This window comes from Heterocephalus glaber, unplaced genomic scaffold (genome assembly GCF_053883595.1).
Source record: "Heterocephalus glaber isolate CG9 unplaced genomic scaffold, H.glaber_assembly_v1.0 deba00001608, whole genome shotgun sequence".
In the NCBI taxonomy this organism is placed as follows: domain Eukaryota; kingdom Metazoa; phylum Chordata; class Mammalia; order Rodentia; family Bathyergidae; genus Heterocephalus; species Heterocephalus glaber.
The window spans coordinates 22063941-22082667 of record NW_028258379.1 but is presented as its reverse complement, the minus strand read 5'-3'; the positions used below and the strand labels follow the sequence as shown (position 1 = coordinate 22082667).

Here is an 18727-nt window from a genome sequence, read left to right as displayed (position 1 = left end):
TCTGAGATTTCAGTCAATAGTCTCATGGCTCCATTGTTTGTGGGCCTGTGGTGAGGCACCGCGTCAGGGCAGAGAGGATATGGTAGGCACAGCTGTTAATCTTATGGCAGTGAAGAAGAAGAAGAGTGTTAGGGTTGATATCTAGATGTTCCCTAAGGGTCTCATGCTCTTATAGGTCAGTCTTTTAGAAGGTGATTCAATTGTGGGGCTTATAATTGGCTTGCTATTAGGAGGTGATGTCAGGTAGAGATGTGGGACACTCAGAACATTGCCTGGAATGATTTATCTCCCTTTCTGGTTCCTCCCTTGATAGATCTCTCTCTCTCTCTCTCTCTCTCTCTCTCTCTCTCTCTCTCTCCCTCCCTCCCTCCCTCGCTCCCTCCCTCCCTCTTGCTCTCACCCTCTGCTTCCTGTGTGCCATGCTGCTGAGAGCAGCTCTCCTCTACCGTGCCTCTCTGTCATGCCATTCTGCCCTACAGCCTGCTATGGACTGAAACTTCTACGAAATGTAAGCTCAAATAAATCTTCCCTTCTTTAATTTGTGCATGTCACGTATTGTGTCTCAGTGACAAGGCAATGGGTTAAGACAGATTTTGGTACTGGAGAAGTGGAGTCACTGCTGTGACTATACTTGACCACATGTTTCAAAAGCCTTTGGACCTGGTTTGAGGAAAGGTTTGGACAGGTTAGCAGATGCTGGCTGGAGAAGCAGCCATAGATGTAGGTAGGTAACCTTATCGGAGATTCTGGCAGGAGCTCAGAAGACCAGAATGCTGACAGTAAAGACTAGGGTCAGGTGGTTTCAGTTGGGAAGAGCTCCACTGGCAGTTGGACTCCAGCATATGTGTGTTATGCTCTGGCAGAAAGGTTGTCTGCATTTTGCTCATGTCCTGAGACTGTGGGAGACTGAGATTAATGGCAGCAGAATAATCAATCTGGTGGAGGAAATTTCAAAGCAGTCCAATATTCAGGCTGGATCATGCCTAAAGTTTACTGCTTTTAGCAAGGTTTATGCTGAAAACTGGGATCAAAAAGCCCATTTAAAATCTTCCCAGTTTGCCCAGAAAGGAAGGGGCTGTCAAGTTGGAGCAAAAGAGAGTTTGGTTGAAGAAAAGATTAGCATTAAAAAGAAGTCAATTACTTTACTACAGGATTTTGGAAAAGATGGCTTGAGGCCATCACAGGATGGAGCAAGACCTTACCCTTAGAAAGCTCACAGTTGCAAAAGTGAAAGGCTTTGCTTTGAGAAGAAAGCTCCAAGGCACCCTGCTTGAGAAGGGCCACTTAGAGAATTTGCTATCAGCATTTGATCCACAGTACTCTGCCATCCAGGAACTCTGTATTTGTGATTTAAGGGGCCCTGACTAATGCAGGGGCTGGTGACAGACACTGGCATCATCCACATGGTTTTGCTTTTTTACAGGCATGCAGAATGCTAGAGATGCGGGGGTGGGGGAAGCTACAGATTTTAGAAGAAGGCCTGGGAGGCCAAGCAATATGCTCCTGTGAGAGCAGTGCATGAAACACTGAAAGTGAAGTGAAAAATGCAGTAGAGATCCCAGAAAGTAGGAGAAGTTGGGAATATGTAAGATTTAATGAAAGCCACAAGGAGTAAGAGAAGTTAGTCCACAAGAGCAGTCTGGAGGGCTAAAAGCACCAACAATACCACAGGGGTAGGGCCACGCTGGCACTTTGGAGCTCACCTCTTGCCACAACCTGCCCCTGGGGCTGGACATAGAACTATAGGATATAATATTGTCCCCACTGGATTTTGGTTTTGTTTTGGTGCAATTTCTTTCTACTTCCCTGCTCCTTCCTTTAGAATGAAAATATTTATAGTGTGCCACTATATGTCAAAAGTGTTTAACATATTAAAAATTATTTTAACAGGGCCTCATAGCGTAAGTTTGTCTTAAGTAGCAATGGATAATTTGTACTTGGATGATTCAGCAACGTTGGAACTGTTAGGACTCTGGCAACTCTTAAAGATGAAATAAATGCAGTTTGCATAGGGAGATAGACATGAGTCTCTTGGAAGGCAGGGAAGGAATGTTATGGTTTATATCTACATGTCCCCCTAAAGCTTCATGTGACTAAAGGCAGGACCTTAGAAGGTGATTGGATTATGGGGCAGTGCAACTGGCTTGATGTTAGGAAATAGCATCTCGTCAAGATGTTACTCACTAAAGGCATGGCCTGGAAGTGTTTATCTTGCTTCTGGACTCTTCCCTTGATTCTCTCTACTTCCTGGACATAATGATGTGAGAAGCTATTCCTCTTCTATGCCTCTCTGGGATGCTATTCTGCTTTGAACCCATCAAAGTATGGCCTGAAACCACTACAAACTGTGAGCCAAAATAATCCTTTCCTTCTTTAATTTGTGGGTGTTTGGAAGTGTGCCTCAGTGATAAAGAAAATGACTAAGACACACACAGAAAAAGAGAGTGATTCCATAAAGGCAGGCCCCAAGGACTCACTCCCTTAACTATGTCCCACCTTCTAAATTTCCATCATCTCCCATCAAATTATAAACCCACCAATGGATTAATCCATTGATGTGGTCAGAACCCTCATGATCTAATTGCTGCCCCAAGTCCCCATCTATGAACATTGCTATATTAGGGATCAATCCTCTGGGAAACTTTCCAGATACAAACAATAACAATATAATACACTGTAAAACATTGGTTTTCAAGTAACTTGTTCTGCAAGATGAGCAAATATTTCTTATAATTTTTAACTTCATAAATGACCTATGTCTTGCAATATGAGTAGTATGTGATGCCAAACGTCACATAATGACAATTGACCCAATGATTCTTTTCTTCTTGCTATGGTATTGTGGCTGATTTTCTCCTAACAGCAAGAAGGTATGGAGGAGATCTCATCAATAAAGGAGAAAGAAAAAAGTCAGAGGAATGCCTTACCTCAAATGAGATTAGGAAGATGTATAAAATGTGGGAAATAGTACAACATTTGTAGAAAAGCACTACCTAAATAAGGCTGTAACAGTGCATGTGCTGAATTTGTTTAACAAGTATACATAGTCACATTTCCATGAAATCTTCAAAAGGAAGAAAACCAAGTGTCATTGCACAGGTTCCTTGTTAAAATTGCACAAAAAGAAAAAGATTTCATTGAGCCAACAATAGACAGCAGTGATTCCATTAGTGATAGTGAAAGTCATCCTACACAATAACCCTCCTCTCTTTTGTCTCCCTCACATCAGCTATGAAGTTTTTCAAAGGTAACTGCATGTTAATTTGTTTAATTTTTCTTGCACTTTATATTTTTTATTTTGTATTCCATTACAGTATTTTAATTGTTTTTATATGAATACTTTTGGTTTGTGAAACCAATCATCTGAGTTTCTATTTTTTGTTATGGGGAAATTTGCTTTGATATATAAGTGCTTTGATTACAAGCATGTTTTGAGAACAAATTATGCTCACAAACCAAGGTTTTAGTGCATTTGGCAAGCTGGTCTTATATCCGAAAATATTAAAAATGAAAGTTACAAAATCAGAAAAACACAGGTATATACAGTGGTAGTGAAGTTCATGAACTTAATTCATTCCATGATTCTGGAAAGATGGCCACATTTGTGTTCATGCAGAAAAGATGGTCATGGTCATGTTCTTTATGCAATGCAGAGTTTGCAATCAAAAACAAAATTTTGCCAAACCCTTCTGTTTGCAAACCAAATTGATTTCAAACAAAAGTATTTGTGAACAAAAGTACCATTGTATTTTTGAAATGTAAAGTAGTCATTAGTCACTTTAGTTTCCAAAATTATAAAGATGTCTCCCACTAAATTAAATCTTTCCTCAATTACATAGGGATTGTGAGCCTGGAAAGTTCAATGTATGTTAAATGTATGCAACAAATTTTTGTCCATAAACTAGAATTATGTAATAGTCTCAGATAATTATAAATAGGTCCAATAGAAGTGGCAGACCCCCTTGATCAAAGTCACAGAAGGCTATAATATGAAGCAGGCATTCTTTCCTTATAACTGGCCACAATGTATTAAGAGCCAGATCGAAGCCTATGTACTCACATGAACATGTCCAATGCCACATGGGCTAGCATAAGCCCCCTACCAGCAGCTGTGATGGAGAACTAAAACTTGGTCTGTGAAGGTGCAGGTCTTTTAAGTGAGATAACATTGTGGTCAAGGACCATGGCTCCAAACCACATTCCATTCCTACAGTTACCCCTCCCTTAATTGTTTTAGTAGCTTATTAGTTAACTATGACCTACCTTTGTTCTGTTCTGCTCTTTTTGAAAGAATACTTTATCTCCCTTTTATAAGCCTTGCTGGTGTCAGCTAATATCACTGGATCCCACACATATCCCTCTACACTATTTTACTCATGCTTGCATAATCAATAAATACTGGCAGTCCTGGTTGCTTGGGGTCTTCACCACATGCTTGGTGTGGTCCACCCCAGTTTCCCATTTTGTTGTAAATCTCTGTGTCTTCTTTTCTCCTTGTATCATATCACCTTGCAGGAGATCGAGACTCTAGACTGGGATCCTTGAAAATAGAATATTTGTTCTACAGTATATCAAGTATCTCTGGCCCATAACCCCTAGAGCCACTAGTGGCCATTGGACCTTATAAAAACCATAGTACACACAGCTGGATATATAAATAATTTGTAGGAAGAGTTATCTTCCAGATGAGTACTATAATACTAACTTTGGAGAAGAAGACTGGCAGCCACATTTATTGTAGACGGTAATACATAAGGAAACCAGTAAGGCTAACTGAGCACCTGCACTAGCTAGTTAGGATACTACAAATTTTATTTCAAGATTTTTATTTCATTTTTTCAATATTCCTGCACAACAATTAGGAATAACCACATTAACAGGTGTAGAAACTAAGTCTCAAGAGGGGGAAATAATATTTTTTCAATATATAGGTTGCAAATAGCTGAGCTGTATTAGAAACACAGTCACTCAGACTAAGTCCCACACATTCCACTGCAACATATATTTAATTGTTAACAAGAAGTAAAACTTTAATAAAAGAGCCTAATTTAAATATGACTCAGATTCATATTATCTTGAATACATCTATTGACATTCATATAAGAAAAGTAACCTGTAAATATGTCAAGATTTATGTAGCAATATGAGAAAACAAATTAATGTAAAAACATGTTTGATTTCTATCAATTCAAATTTTGGAATAAATCAGGCATATATAGGCATGATAATGAACAAAATTAGAAATCAAAGTGGCCAGAACTAGTGAAAAAAATGAATGAAAATTTCATATTGTGAAAAGACTATTTTCTCAAATTTTTTCTCATTAAGTTTATTGATACATTTTAGGTATAAAATACAGTTACATTCATCTTTGAGATCTTGTACCTTTACATGATGTATCTTAGTTCTTATTTTTTCCCCATTTCCCTGCCCTCCTTTCACCCCATCCATGCAGAGGAGACTCTATTTACAGATTGGTCATCATTGTCATGGTAGTTATCCTCACTCTGACTCAAAGTGATCTAGTAAACTCAGTAACCCAGTTATTCAGATTTCCTACCTGAAAATTAATGTACAAATTATCAGTTCATAGTTTATGTGCAAAGGAGCATAGCTATACTTGGATACTTTTACGTATATTGCAAAATACATTGCATTGATTGTCAAAGCTATTTTTAAAAATGAAGATCCATTAATTACAATCTGAGGTTTGAATAGTGGCCCTAAGAGAAAGAAAAAATGTCCTCAAATTATCATATCATCTCTGATGAAAGAAAATATCAAATATTTGAAAAAGTAAAAAGCAATGGAAAAAATCAAATGATTAAAGGAAAGTTTCCATTCCTGCCTAGAGAAAGCTACTATTAACATTATTCTCAGAAGGAATTTCAATAATTTTTCTAATTATAGTTTTATACCTAGACAACTTAATATTTTAGAAGTATATAAAATTTATTCCAGCTATTTTTACTTTTAGATTTTTAAAATCTTAATTTTAAAGACTCTCTTCCAACAAAACAAAATCAAAAACAAGGCAGGTCAACCTTGCTAAAATTTGCAATCTAAATTTTCTCCCACACAGCTCACAGTGCAGAGAAGGCTTCTGGGTCAATGTGCCACAGCTCCTAGGGCAGAGGAGGCTTCCAGGTCAATATGCCACAGCTCCCAGTGGAGAGGATGCTTCTGGGTCAACCTGCCACAGCTACCAGGGCAGAGGAAGTGAGTCACGCGGGCACTAACATTACAGCACCCCACCCCCATCAAAATGAGTAGACACATAAACAAGCCTCAGAACCACACTTCCAGATCACCTACATCAACTCCAAAGGAAAATGGCATGGAACACTCTGATATTCAACCACCTGGACTCCCTGAACTAGCAATGAAAAAGGATCTGGAAAAACTGAAATCAGAAATAATTTCTCAAATAACAGCAGAGATTGTGCTTATAGTGCAAGACACGATTGATAAATCTAAAGAGGAGCTGAGGAACATGATGGAATCCCAACATGGGAAACAAATGGAATCCATAAAACAGATGCAAACAGATTTCCAGGAGATTAAAAACTCCACTGAAAGTCTATGCAGCAGAATGAACCAATGTGAAGACAGAATTTCAGATATAGAAGATCAGATTCCAATTAGTGACCAGGAAAAGAAAAATTTCTTTAAAATTGTAAGGGACCATGAGAAATCAATCCAGCAGCTACTAGACAATGAAAAGAAGAATAATGTAAGACTGATTGGAGTCAATGAAGAAACAGGAGAGAGAGCAGATGACATAAAGAAAAAAAAAAAAACTGTTCACAGAAGTGATGACAGAAAACTTCCCAACAGGGGAAAAGAACTTGACATACAGATAAGTGAGGCATATAGGACTCCAACTAGCCTTAATCAAAAAAATGAACACATAGGGACATAATTGTTAAAATTCCAGAAATCCAACAGAACAAAGTTCTACACAGTTAAAGAAAAGAAACAAATCACACACAAAGGAAAGCCAATCAGAATCACACCAGACTTCTCAACAGAAACACTCAAGGCAAGAAGAGGTTGGAGTGATGTATTTCAAGCCCAAAAAGAAAACAACCTCCAACCCAGACTGATGTACACTGCAAAACTGTATTTCAACATTGATGGTGAAATAAGATACTTTCATGACAAAGAGCACCTTAGGAACTTCATGAATACCAAACCAGCACTCCAAAAACTTTAAGACAAAATCCTAGGAAAAGACAATGAGGATCACAAACCCAGGAAGTCCAGCAGAATGAATCTACTGGGCACAACAAGAAATTAAAGCAAAGGGGGAGAAACTAACAAAAAAAAAGCCATGACAATGATAACTCAATATGTATCAGTTATAACCATCAATGCTAACAGTCTCAACTTACCAATCAAAAGAAATAGACTGGCAGAATGGTCAAGAACCAAGATCCAACAATGTGCTGCATACAAGAAGCACACTTAATACAAAAAGAAACTCACAGACTGAAAGTTAAAGGGTAGAAAACAATACTCCATGTAACAGGAACCTGAAAAAAAGCAGGAGTAGATATCCTCTTTGCAAACCAAGTAGATTTCAAACCCACACGGACTAAGACAAACAAAGAAGGACATTACATCCTTGTAAAGGGAACAATCCAAGAGGAAGAGATGACAATCATAAATATTTATGCACCAAACACTCATGCACTCAACTGTATAAAACAAATGTTAACAGACATGAAAAATCATATAAGGACTAATGCAATAGTAGAGGGGACCTCAGTACCCCATTGTCACAAATAGATCCACTAGACAAAAAAAAAGCAACAAAATACTAGAACTCAATCAAACTTTTGAACAAATGAACTTAACAGATTTTTATAGAGTGTTACATCCCACAAAATCAGAGTGCACATTCTTTTCAGCTGTACACAGGTCATCCTCCAAAATAGACCACATACTTGCTCATAGAACATGTTTAAGTAAGTGCAAAGGTATTAAGGTTATCCCCTCTATATTATCAGACCATACTGCAATGAAATTGGAGATCCATAGCAAAAGAAACCTCAGAAATTTAATAAACACGTAGAAATTGAACAACACACTTCTGAATAACTAATGGATCACAGAGAAAATTAAAGAAGAAATCAAACAGTTCCTTTAATTAAATGACTATGACAATACAGCATATCAGAATCTATGGGACACAATGAAAGCAGTCTTACAAGGGAAATTCATAATAGAGGATGCTCATATTAGGAAAATAGAGTGAGCCCAATTAAACAACCTGATGCTGAACCTCAAGCTTCTAGGAAAAGAAGAGTAAGACAAACCCAAAGCCAATACAAAGGGGGAAATTATAAAGATCAGGCCAGAAATCAATGCAATGGAGACTAAGAGAACGATACAAAAAAATCAATGAAGCCAAGAGTTGGTTCTTTGAAAGAATCAACAAAATGGACAAACCTTTAGCCAACCGTGTCAGAAAAAGGAAAGAAAAGGCCCAAATCCATGCAATTAGGAATGAAAAGGGTGAAATTACAACAGACCCAGCAGAAATCCAGAGGATCATCAATACCTACTTCCAAAACCTACACGCCCAAAAGATGGACAACACAGAAGAAATAGACAGAATCCTAGATACATATGAATTACCAAAGTTGAATGAAGAAGACCTAAAAATTGTAAACAACACAATATCAATCAATGAAATTGAAAATGTAATTAAAAACTTACCAACTAAGAAAATCCCAGGTCCTGATGGCTTCACTGCTGAATTCTATAAGACATTTAGAGAGGAACTACTGCCACTACTCTTTAAACTCTTCAATGAAATTGAAAGAGAAGCAATACTCCTGAATTCATTCCTGGAAGCAAGCATAACTTTGATCCCCAAAGCAGAGAAAGACCAAACCAAAAATGAGAGCTATAGGGCAATCTCGCTCACGAACAAAAATGCAAAAATCCTTAATAAGATACTGGCAAATAGAATGCAGAAGATCATACACCCTGAAAAAGTGGGACTCAACCCAGGAGTGCAGGGATGGTTCAAAATACAAAATCAATAAATGTAATACACTATATTAATAGAGCCAAGGTCAAAAACCATATGATCTTCTCAATAGATCCACCAAAACATTTGACAAAATCCAACATGCATTTATGATAAAAGCCCTGCAAAAAATTGGAATAGACGGTCTCTACCTCAATCTGATAAAAGCTACCTATGAAAAACCAACAGCCAATATCATACTAAATGGCCAAGCCTGAAGTCCTTCACACTGTAAGCACAAGCAAGACAAGGATGTCCACTATCACCACTCCTGTTCAATATAGTTTTGGAAACATTAGCCATGGCAATTAGACAAGAGAAAGAAATAAAAGGAATAAAGATAGGAAATGAAGAAGTCAATTTGTTATTATTTCCAGATGACATGATACTCTATATAGAAGACCCCAGAACTCCACCAAAAGTCTTCTAGACTTAATAACCAAATTCAGTAAAGTACCTGGATGCAAGATCAACACACAAAAAACAATAGCTTTCCTCTACACAAACAACACACTCACTGAGAGAAAAATAAGGCAAACAATTCCTTTCACAATAGCATCCAAAAAACTGAAATACCTAGGAATCAACCTAATGAAAGTAATCAAGACCTCTTCTCTGAAAACTATAGCACTCTGAAAAGAGATATTGAAGATGATATCAGAAAATGGAAAGACATCCTTTGTTCCTGGGTATGAAGGATCAACATAGTGAAAATGGCTGTTCTTCCAAAAATGCTATATAGATTCAATGCAATCCAAATTGAAATCCCAGCAACATACTTCACGAATCTTGAGAAAACAATCCAAAAATTCATTTGGAACCAGAAGAGACCCAGAATAGTGAAAGTAATTCTAGGCAACAGAGCCATGGTAGGGGGTATCACAACACCCAACTTGAAACTATACTACAAAGCTACTGTGATAAAAACAGCATGATACTGCCAAAAAAACAGACCTGAGGACCAGTGGAACAGATTAGAAGATGCAGAAACAACTCCAGACACACTCAGCCACCTCATCTTTGACAAAGAAGCCAAACACCCTCACTGGAGGAAAGATAGCCTCTTTAATAAATGGTACTGGAGAAATTGGGTTTCCACTTTCCAAAGACTAAAACTAGACCTATAACGCTCGCCATGCACTCAACTAAAATCAAAATGGATTAAAGATTGAAATATTAAAAGAGAAATGCTGAACCGGCTGGAACAGAGGTAATGTAGAACTCTTGAAGACATTGGTGTAGGAAAAGATTTTATGAACACAACCTCAGTTGCCCATGAACTAGCACAAACAATAAACAAGTGGGACCTCTTCTTATTAAAAAGCTTCTGCACAGCAAGAGAAATGACCAGCAGTGTGAAAAGACAACCCACCATGTGGGAAAAATTTTCACCAGTGGTCCCTCAGACAAAGGTCTATTATCTCTAATCTATAAAAAACTTCAAAAAATCAGACCTCCCAAATTTAAAGACCCAATCCAAAAATGGGCATCTGAAATGAATAGACATTTCTCATACAAAGAAGTAGAAATGGCCAATAAACATATGAAAAAATGTTCAATTTCACTGGTCATTCGAGTGATACAAATGAAAACAATATTGAGATTCCATCTCACCCCGGAAAGAATGGCTGCTAATAAGAAATGAACCAATAACAAATGCTGGTGGGGCTGTGGGGAAAGATGAACACTGCTCCACTGTTGGTGGGAGTGCAGACTGGTGCAACCACTGTGGAAATCAGTATAGAGATACCTCAAAGAACTAGGACTGGAAGTCTCATTTGACCCAGCTATTCCCCTGCTGGGTATCCTCCCCAAAGAAATAAAAGAATCATACTACAGTAATATATGTGTACCCATGTTCATAGCAGCACAGTTTGTAATAGCTAAAAGCTGGAAACAGCCCAAATGCCCATCAACTGGAGACTGGATCAAGAAACTGTCATTTTTTTTTTATAAAATGGAGTGCTACTCAGTCATAAAAAATGAGAAATTAGAGACATTTATTACTAAATGGATGAACCTTGAGGCGATACTCTGGAGTAAAATAAATAGGACACACGTGTAAATACCAAATAGTTTCTCTAGTGTGAAAAACTGAAAGTGTAAATAAGGATCAAAATGTATAATGCATAATGTGAAATAGGAAGAAAAGGGGTAAAGGGGAAGGGGAAATGGGAGGGGTAGGGGAAAGTAAAGAAGGGAATGGAATTAATATGAGAAAATGAAAAAAAGGAAAGAAAGTCTTTGTAAATAGGGATTGAGGGAGGGGTTGAAGGGAAGGCAGGGGAAAGGGGATAAAATAAGAACCAAGAGAGTATGTAAAGGTGCAAATTTCCAATGATGAATGACATTATATTGTACACCTAAAATGTACTGATAAAAGGATATACAAAAAAAAAAAGAAAGAAATGCCAGACTTAAGGTAATTTCCCCAATGGAGCCAGTTCTGTGGATTCTGCTTCCCGGTGAGGCTCAGCATGGCCAGACCCTAGAGAGGGAGAGCTGCCAGGTGGACCCTCTAGGGAGCTGCAGCCACAGGGGGGAAAAAATTAAATAAATAAATAAATAAATAAATAAATAAATAAATAAATGAAATTTCTCCAGTAATAGACTGAAACAATTTGAATGACTCATTATAGAAATGATAGAAATCCTATCCACTCAATCAACTTTCTTTCCTTTTCTCATTTTTTTCTTTTCCATAACTTTGGAAATTATTATTTTACTATAAACCATTATCATTTAACTCCTAATCATTGTAACAGCCTCTCAACTGGTTTTCCAGTGTTATTGCCCTCCAATATGTCTTTCTCATAATTACTAGGATGTCATTTCTAAAAATAAATATGACCACTCTCCTACTTACTATCATCTGATGTGGCATTATTACCAAGACACAGTCCAAAGTCTTGCAATGTAGCCTCACTAATTTAGATTCTGTTTGCTCTTAACTTTCATTACTCCTCAAAAATACGTTTCATTATAGAATCACAGTAAACTTTCTGCAGTTTCTTAAATGAGCCAGCATTTGTTTTGGTTTTTTCCTCCTTGGAACAGTTTCTTTTACACTTTGGGTTCCAATTTCAGGAATGCTGCTTTGCTCTCTGTGGTTTACTTGGAGAACACCACAACCTTGATGTTAGTCAAGGTTTAACTCCCTCTGGGAGAATTTTGTGGCTAGATGCCTCTCAGCTTCCATTGCCCTTCTCCATATACCACTAATACTAATTAATAGAGCAGATAGCATAATTATAAATTAGTTTGTTTCTTACCCCCATCATCATTAAGTTGAATGTCTCAAAGATATATTCTGTGATCTAAACATTGTGAACTCTAACACATGTTCAATAAACAAGAGCTAAAATAATAACACTTTCTTTTTTTGTACTGGCGATCGAACTTGGGACCTTGCGCTTGCGAGGCAGGCGCCAGAACCACTGGGCTAAATCCCCGGCCCAATAACACTTTTATTATCACAGAATTGAACCATACATTGAACTCTAACAATCACTCATATAAAAAGATTTTGAATGTACTTTCTCTTTTTAAGACAATTTGACAATGGTGTGATTTATAACTTTAAGAAGAATGATACTGTAAATATTGGATGTGTTTGAAGAAGTTATATGTATTTTTATTTATAGATTTCCAATAAATCATTATTTTTAAATTAATTATATTGGTACATTTTAGGTATACAATATACTGACATTCATTTTTGGGAATTTGTACCTTTACATAATATATTTTGGTTCTTATTTTTTTCCCAATTTCCCTGCCCTCCCTTCAACCCCTCCACACGTCCCTATTTACACAGACTTTCTTTTCATTTTTGCCTTTTCTTATATTTATTAATTTCCCTTCTTTCTTGACTTTTTAATACATCCACAAAATAAAACCAGACATTTTTCAGAGAATAACTGAGTCAGTGACACTGCATTTCAATGTAATGAAATAAATACATACTTCCTATTAAAAGACAAATTTTCCATTTCAAAAGTGACTAAAGTAATATTTTAAAAATAATTCCAAATATTTAAATTTAGTCAAAATACTATGATTTCTGCATTGATTGCTATTTAATTTTATTTTGAATTATCTAATTTTCATTACCATTAAGTCTTTGGCTCATTTCTATTTGAGATTGTCAAATAAATGTTAATAGGAATATATAGCTTAATAGTGTCTTTTGGGTTTTTAAATTATCTGTTTTGATTGAAACTTCACGCAGATATACTTATAGGTTTACATGATTTAAAGCAATAAAATGGCACAATTGGACCATTTTCATCCCAAATTCTATAACGTTAGTAAATCCTTATAGTCATTATATAGTTTATCTGAAATAGCTTCTTGGCCTTTTGGCTAAGATCAAATGTATAGTTTATCTGAGTCTAAGAAGACTTTAATAGTTAAAGATGCATATTGCTTTTGCTAGAATAGCCACTAAATAATAGTATAAAAAGTATAGCTAGGCATTCAAAGAAAAAAATATGGCAGAATAATAAAAAGAAAAGAAAGTAGAAAGAGATCAGCAAAGGAACAAATAAAAGGGAGCAGTGGGGGAGCACAGCAAAGTGCACAGTTAAATTTAAGCATATCAAAAGTTACACTAAATATAAATGGCTAAATATATACAAGGCAAATATGGCCAACTGTATCAAAATTGAGACTCCACTACATGCTGTCTATAAAAGATTCACTTTAAATTTTAAAAACTCTACATAAAAAGGCAAAAAAGTAAAAAATATTAAAAATACATCATTACTGTTGTTCCACATTAAAACTGTTTGGGTTATTAGTATCTTAAAAAGTAGAACAGAGAAAAACATTACTAAATATTAGAATAATTGTTTCATAATAAGAAATTGGATAATTAATCAGGGGAATATAGATAGCAGTAATGACTTTAAGATTTGTGAGACAAACTGTAACATATAAATATATGATCATGGCTGAATATTTTACTGACTAAAGGAAGTTAGAACAATGGCAACAATCCAATGACTTATTTTAATTCATAAGCACTACATTATAACAAATGCATATTGTACACACTTATCAATTGCAGTTAGAATGCTACCAAGACAAATTAAACAACGAGCCCCAAAATAAGTCTTAAGTTACAGAGGTATCTTGGTCCATGAATTTCCTTCTTTTCACAACTTTGGGAAAGATGACTGCATTCACATTTGGGCAGGGAAAACGACCATGGTCCTGTTCCCCACCCGATGCTGAGTTTGAGAATGCAAGCAAAAGTTTACCAAACGCTTCTTTTCCGGAAGGGAGTTGTTCGCAAAGAGAAGTGTTTGTGAACCAAGGTATTATTGTACTTCAAAAGATGGAAATTGTGTAGAACAGGATATGTTAACTGACCTAGGGGAATAGTATTATAAACTAATAAGTACAGCATATCCATATACAAATCTTGCATATACTTGTAAATTAAATGACACATCTCTAAATAAGCAATCTATAAAAAAGAAATGACAAGATAAATTATAATTTATTTCAAACTAACTGTTATAAAATGCAACATGCCAAAATGTATGGATTCAGTGATAACACAATATCTTTAAATTCAGTGTTTATACCATAGCTTTACATAGAAATCAGTAGCTTTCAATGACTATATTAGAAAAGATAGATGGTATGTATCAACCTAACTTTTTATATTAAATCTAAAAAATAAATTGCATACAGTTAAGTTGAAAAAAATTATTGTGGGAACATTGTACTGTAAAATGATTTTATCCCTATCACTTTGATAGAGTCTCTGCCAGCAGACTCCCTCCCTCCCATGGCCATGAATGAAGAGCAGTGAGGAAGAGCTGCAGCTGAACCCAGCAGCATCCAGAAAGATTACATGAAATACCTAAGATCCCCAATATATCAGTCACTCTTAACCTGAAAAAAATGTGATTTTTTGTGCTAAAACTTAGAATCCATGTCATCGAAGTACCTTCCAACCCTTTATAGAAATAAATCATATAGAAAACACATGGATATTAGAAAGGATATCAGTTGTCCTTCTGTGTGTACTCCACCCATTCATTTGTCTTTGTACCTTCAATTTGTTATCTATGTATCTACTCAATTCACACAGTTAGGCATGCTTTTGGAAAGAGAGCAATATGACAAAGTAAGCACCAATGGGTTTATTTTCTTCTGGTTTCTAATGATGCAAATATTTCACCAACCGAAGCAGACTTTTTATTCTGTTTTTCTTCTGGAAGGCACATACATTCTAATATATAAAATCTTTTTTAAAGAAATATTTCTTTCCTTAAAATGGAGGAGCATAGTTTATCTAAAATCAAGAGTCAAGAAACTGAAAGTGTAAATAGGGACCAAAATGTATAATAGACAATGTGAAATAAGAAAAAACAATTGTTCAAAAGGAAGGGGAAACTAGAGAGGGGAAGGGGGAGAGGAAAGAAGAAAAAATTTAAAAATGAGAAAAGGAAACAATGGAAACAAAGCTTTTGTAAATAAGGAAGGGAAGAGAGGTTGAAGGGAGGAGAAGGGAATGGGGGAAAAAGAACTCAAGATACATCGTGTACAGGCACAAATTCACTATGATGAATGTGATCTTTATGTATATCTAAAATGTACCAATAAAGTAAAAGTGTAAAAAACTCAACTTAATATGTAGAACTAGGAGAGAAAACAGAAGCAGATATCTTTAAAAAGACAAAATAAATAATTTTAGCCATGGAATTCACTTTAGCCATTGTCCAAGTTTACACACAATCAGTTACAGAAAGAGCCAAGATAACAACGTATTTTGTTTTATTATTTTCTCCATTGTTTTATTTTGGGTTTGGTTTTGTTTTGTTGAGGTTTGTTGTTGCTGTTTGTCTTTCTATATTTGATCCAAATTTAAGATGAATTGAGTTTTGAGTCAAAATCACATTCAGCATTTCAAGGAATAAGACTTTCATTACATCCCCAGAAAGGTAATTTCAGCTTGATAGATTTCATTAGACTGTGAGTTTTAGATTGAAATCACTTCTAAATGCATTTCTCTAGAGTAAAACATGGTTTAAAATGTTCTATTTCTAGTTATACTCCTTTGGAGCACCCTGAAATACTGTATTGTATTCTTCTTTGATTTTATATCCATTTGATGATTTTAATTCATTTAATAAAATCTACAGGAGGGCAAGACCTTTCTTATTATGTTACCATATTTAACCCCTGGGGAATGTCTGCCTTCTTATAATTGTGCAAAGACTTAATATTTATACAAATATTTTGTGCTTGCAAGGGGTTAAAATAGGTCTGTCTCATGAATATTCAACAGTGCCACTTCTAGTAAGACATAAACACGTTTCTTTGTGGATATCAAACATTAGGATGTCTGTATGCATTTTTCCCTTTATACTTTGTGCATAAAAATGCTGACGTACAGGGACTGCCAAAGCAGGCATTTATTATCCCAAGTATCATGATATTATAACACTTTCATCCAGATATCTCAATAGCATTTTCCTGATTCAGATCTTATATAGGATACTACACACACACACCACACACACACACACACACACACAGCACATATATAATTCTAAAGATACAAAATAAAATAATAAATTTAAAGGCTTGGGTTAAAATTGTGGTGAGAAGCTAGTAGGGGCGAGGTGATTTCATTCTTTTTGTGGCATGATTTCTTTCATGACAAACCTCTGCGTTCTTAGGATCCAATTTCTAACAGTAACAAGACAAGCAGGTGAATAATCTCTCCAAAGAAATTGGAAAAAGTTCTTTAATGTGAAAAATTTCTCTTATATAATAACACTATTCACATAAAAAGTACTCATCCACCCATTTATACGTTCAATAAGCATGTTTGGAGCACCCACTATACCAAGAAATATTATGGGATCTGAGGTTATAGTCAGGAATAAAATATAAAGGAAGCAAAGTTCCTATTATGATAGAATTTATTCTGAGGGATAGGAGAGCATAAGTAATAAATGATTAAGTAAATAAATAAAATAGAAAAATGAAAAACTATTAAGTATTGCTGAGCACTAGGTAGATTTTAATTTTAAAAAACTTTCAACCTCATATGTTAATATACTTCTCACAGATAATGTACCTGTGTGTCTGTGTGTTTTTAATAGATGTCTCCTGTGCATGTTTACAGTTTTATTTTATTCTCACACCAATAGCATAAAATCTCTTCATTGTAGTGTCTGATTTGAGCTTTGTGTGCTTCCTATGACAGCAACTGTCCTCCCAGATGGTAGTTCCACTGTCCACTGTCCTATTCTGTGATTATGAGGAAAGTGACCTGGAGAAAATCCAGATATAATTGAGAGGTAATGTGGTTGGAAATTTCTAGACTGTACATTAACATGAAAAACTAATTTAACTACAAAGACAAAATTACAGTCAGCTAAATGAAGAATGATTAGGGTAAATGGAAAAAAAATACCTTGCAAAAGAGGGAGAATGCTACTTTTTCCTAGAATAGAGAAAAGATATCCTTTTCCTTCTTATTTCTCTACCAACTTCTGATAGTACACCACAAACATGGCACTTAGGTGAGAGGTGAGAAAGGAAAACCTCACATTAATAAATTAGAGGAAACTTAAAATGCAAGCTTTTTCTAGGTTAGTACATCTTATATAATGAAGATAAATAGGAGATGCTCTTCAGGAATAAAGACTATTCATTTTTGTTAGGTTTTTGGAGTGTGTGTGTATTTACTTCTAGGGAAGTTGGAGGTAACAGATAAGATTCCAAAGACAGAATAAGAACTTACCAATGTGTTTCAAGTTAACAAGAAGGATTAACAAACAGAAAGGGGACTAAATATGTTCTCCACAGCATCTAAAGACAACTGCCCATGGTAAGAGCATGCTTTTACAATACATTTGAATAGATAGGGACACTGTCACTGGTTTCTTTGAGCATTTTCTTCTTATCTCCTGAGGACTTGGTAAGTGGAATGAAGATGACAAGCTTTCTGTGGAAATGACTCTCTGTCTCTCTCTCTCTTTCTGTTTCTCTCTCTCTCTGTCTCTCTCTCTGTCTGTCTCTCTCTCTCTCCCTCCCTCTCAGTGGCAGAAAGGGGGTGGTGAGTATACAAAGTATGCTCAAAAACTATGGTGAATGTTTAAGTTAAATTATTACAAAAAAAGATACATTGTCATTAATCTCCCTTAAAATACTCCTCATTTTATTCAAACACATTTATCCCATAATTCTTGAAATAGTTCTGGGATTTCTCTTGTGTGAATGTCTAGCCATGTTGTCACTGCCCTCAACATCCTGATTCAATTCAAAACTTTTACAAAAATTTCTGTCAAATACAAATATTAAAGTCTGTTCTCATCCATCTTATGCTAATCTAATGATCTGGCACTGTGCAACTTCTGGCACTTCCTCAAGTCAAAATGACCATGAAAACTGAATGTTTTGAATCTATTGAAGACATTGAGGCAGCCACAACAGCACAACTAAAAACTTAACAAAAGAGAACTTTCAGAACTGCTTTAGAATAAGATAATGGAATTAATAAAATAATGGAATAAGTGAGTTCAAAGTGAGGGGGAGTACTTTGAAGGAGATTAATGGCAATGTGTCTTTTACTGTAATAATTCTTTTAAAATCAAAAATTCATCAAAGTTTTTGAACACATATTTTAAATGTCAGGATGTCCTCCCTCTTTCTGAG

General features: G+C 35.6%; 1 long non-coding RNA gene across 1 annotated transcript in view; it reads left to right on the top strand.

The window, feature by feature from the left end:
• The first annotated feature begins 403 nt into the window (after window positions 1–403).
• Window positions 404–18727, top strand: part of LOC147822783 (uncharacterized) — a 52690-nt gene continuing 34366 nt past the window's right edge. Inside the window, exon 1 of the long non-coding RNA XR_015444969.1 lies at window positions 404–508. This is a non-coding gene — a long non-coding RNA (uncharacterized LOC147822783). The remainder of the gene's footprint in view (window positions 509–18727) is intronic.